The 3,406-nt window shown below is 43.0% G+C and overlaps 2 non-coding genes across 2 annotated transcripts; one reads left to right on the top strand and one right to left on the bottom strand.

Annotated features, from left to right (window-relative positions):
- The first annotated feature begins 1,053 nt into the window (after positions 1–1,053).
- On the top strand, positions 1,054–1,126 carry trnai-aau (transfer RNA isoleucine (anticodon AAU)). Its single transcript has one exon. It is a non-coding gene; the product is annotated as a tRNA-Ile (tRNA).
- A 2,208-nt stretch (positions 1,127–3,334) lies between these two features.
- trnam-cau (transfer RNA methionine (anticodon CAU)) lies at positions 3,335–3,406 on the bottom strand. Its single transcript has one exon. It is a non-coding gene; the product is annotated as a tRNA-Met (tRNA).

Genomic DNA, 3,406 nt, shown 5'->3' with positions numbered 1-3,406 from the left:
ATGCTACAGCGCCCAGGGAGCAGTTGGGGGTAAGGTGCCTTGCTGAGGGGCACCTCAGCCCAACCTCAGGCCATGGCTCCTATATACCTAACCACATGTCTTTGAACTGTGGGGGAAACTAGAGCACCCGGAAGAAACCCATACAGACACAGGGAGATCATGCAAACTCCACATAGAAAGGCCCCTGTCAGTCACTGGGCTCAAACCCAGGACCTTCTTGCTGTGAGGAGACAGTGATAACCACTACACCACTGTGCCACCCTAAACGTTGAAATGTCAAAAAATAAAAAGATAAATAAAAAATTTGGAACCCATAACATCACCTTGTTAACATGCATACCAAGTTTCAAATCTGGATCATGAATAGTTTTGGATATATGCTCTGGAAATGAACATTGCTCTTAGAAACTAAGTCAAAATATATTTTTTATGTAAATTTTGAAAAATACTTTTTTCAAAAATCCAAAATAGCAAAAGGCACCAATTCACATGTTGCTTGATATGTATACAAAGTTTCATGAAGATATCTTCAGTACTTTTAAAGATATGGCCCAGAAACGAAAATGTGACCGGACGGACAGCCCGCTGGACAGAACCCATTTCTATATCCCCCGCCAAAATTCATTTGGGCAGGCGATCAAAAAATAACCAAAAATACTGGTTGAATTTTTTTTGGGTTGCAGTTCTCATCACCTGAAAACCACTGGCTGCTGCTGAGGATGGCCCCACATGAAGAGCCTGGCGATCAGCGAGGTCACTCATGGTGCTTATGGTTTGTCTCTTGAGGTCTTGGCCTGTCCAGTGTTTTTGTTAACTCAGATGAGAAAGTAGCCAGAATGTACAGCCCACAGCCCACTCTACGACTGACACACTGCATTATTTAAAATGTGTGTCCATTTTTTGCGAGGCAAATAGTAAACAGAAGCTAACTGCAGCTAGGAACTAAAGTTGTGAGTGACTTTACAGCAGTTTCTGGGGACTGTTTTGGGGATCAGCGGAGGGCCTTCAAGGTTCTGCTGTGGCCTCAATCTTCAGCAAGTGTGAAAGAGTTAAGGCTCCATAGCTCAGTGGTGAGAGCACTGGTTTAATAAACCAGGGGTCGTGAGTTCAATTCTCACTGGAGCCTATAAAGAGTTAGTGAAACTGTCCCTGAATTTTACTTTTGTTGGCTAGGACGCTACCAGTTTTAGTATCGAGTGTAAACAAACCACAGCTGATGGATTCTCAATCCTCCCTGCCCTTCTCTTTCAGTAAACGATAAGTTTTTTTTTTTTAATTTATTAAAACAGAGAAAATGCAGTGAGAAGGTACATTCCAACATCCATGTTGGTAAACCTCGGCCAAAAATGGACATCGTCACTCCAATAATTTCGAGCAATTTTGCACACATCATAACCATAAATAAGCTAACTTCTATCTGTCCTTTGCTTCTCTCTGACTTAGATTATTAAAGCACTCTGGTAGTAAAGCTTTTCTAGCGGTAGCTTTCTTCGAACTGCAGACATCTGACATCTTCAATATTGCTTGCCTTCAGTATGTAACCAAAGTTCACTTGTCCCCCAGGATAATGGCAGTAACGGTTGCTAATATAACTGTGAGATCAGTGCAAGGGGTCTGTTGCAAATTTTGACAATGTGGCACAAAGTTATAGAAGGGAACTTCTTTATAATCTCACTATCTGGTGTGACCCAGATGAGGATGGGTTCTCTTTTGAGTCTGCTTGCTCGGCTATCGGCTCCAAATCATCCTCAAACAAAAAAACAAAGATTGAGGACGAATTTGAAGAGCTTTTGTGTCTTTTTCAAAAGAATCGGTATCAAGAATTCATGCCACTGAGGAGAATATTATAGAGTCTGTGTGGAAACAAAGAAGGTACTGGTGCAAATAATGTCAAGCGTGCAGCACCGCCAAGCTGTAAATCGCTGCGATCTAATAATGGCGGGCAAGCTTTTAGTGATTTTTGGAACAGGATTCAGATGCAAAAAAGCATTTTTTGAACCAATTTTTTATTTATTCGCTAACTTTACAGTGTAATTGAGCACAGCACACACAGAAAACTGGGGGTTTTCTGACGTAACTTTCGTTAGACTAGCACTTTAAGAACGATGCAGCCGAGTGAAATCTGCCTACCCGTCAGTCGCTGTGATCTAATAATGGTGGACAAGCTTTTAGTAATTTTTGGAACAGAATTCAGATGCAAAGAAGCATTTTTTATTTATCTGCCAACTTTACAGTGTATTTGGCACATCACACACAGAAAACCAGGTATTTTCTGATGTACCTTTCATGAAACAAGCACTTTCAGAACGATGCAGCCAAGAGAAATCCATGTCGCCAGCAGTTCAGGTCGACCATTTAAGGCATCCATTAAATTAGCTAAATCAATTTTCTGATATTTACATAAAAGCTAAAAACACAGAAAACAGCTACAACTTAGTAAATGAAGATAAAATATGACAGGACTACAGACAAAAAAAATCTGAACTTTAGCAAATGGATGCGTGAATTTTTTGACTAGCATCCTGTCTGTCAGTGTTAGCTAATGCTACTTATGTCATCTGCTGCACTAATATATTTTCCCTGAGAAAGTTTCTCAACTAAAGACAAAATAAACAAAAGAACCATGACTTACCTCTGTCTACTTTGCTAAGGCATCATGTATAGCAGATAGTTACAACTTTGTACAACACAAATCCTCATAAAATATAAAGTATTTTATAGTAAACGTACGGACGGCACAGTGGTGTAGTGGTTAGCGCTGTCGCCTCACAGCAAGAAGGTCCGGGTTTGAGCCCCGTGGCCAGCGAGGGCCTTTCTGTGCAGAGTTTGCATGTTTTCCCTGTGTCTGCGTGGGTTTCCTCCAGGTGCTCTGGTTTCCCCCACAGTCCAAAGACATGCAGGTTATGTGCCTGTCTGCGTGATACAAAGCACTGACCAATGGCAAACTAGTGACAGAGCACTGAAAATCAGGCCTCCTGATGGGCAATTTTCAAGGCCAGCCACCAAATTTCTAGTAAGACAGATAGATGACGTTTATTGCCTCTGCTGGGAATTTTGGGAAGAAAAGTGGCTAGAAAGAGCAGCGGACTGTGTCGGCGTCTGGGCCCAGCGCACTTCCGGTGCGCCACTCTGCATACCCCACACGGGTCTCAAACCCACAATCACCGGGTCATGGAAAACGTTGGAGTAAAAGTTGGCAGACTCGGCAGAAGATGGTTTCGATCCATCGACCTCCAGGCCTGGCACGGTCCCGCTGCTGACCTCTCACTTTCTGTGGGTCTGGAGCCTGCAATCGCTGCCTTCTGGAAAACGTTGGAGTAAAAAGACCACTAGCTAGCAGAGGATGGTTTCGATCCATCGGCCTCTGGGTTATGGGCCCAGCACGCTACCGCTGCGCCACTCTGCT

This window comes from Neoarius graeffei, chromosome 1 (genome assembly GCF_027579695.1).
Source record: "Neoarius graeffei isolate fNeoGra1 chromosome 1, fNeoGra1.pri, whole genome shotgun sequence".
Classification (NCBI taxonomy): Eukaryota; Metazoa; Chordata; class Actinopteri; order Siluriformes; family Ariidae; genus Neoarius; species Neoarius graeffei.
This window is presented reverse-complemented; position numbering and strand designations above follow the sequence as displayed.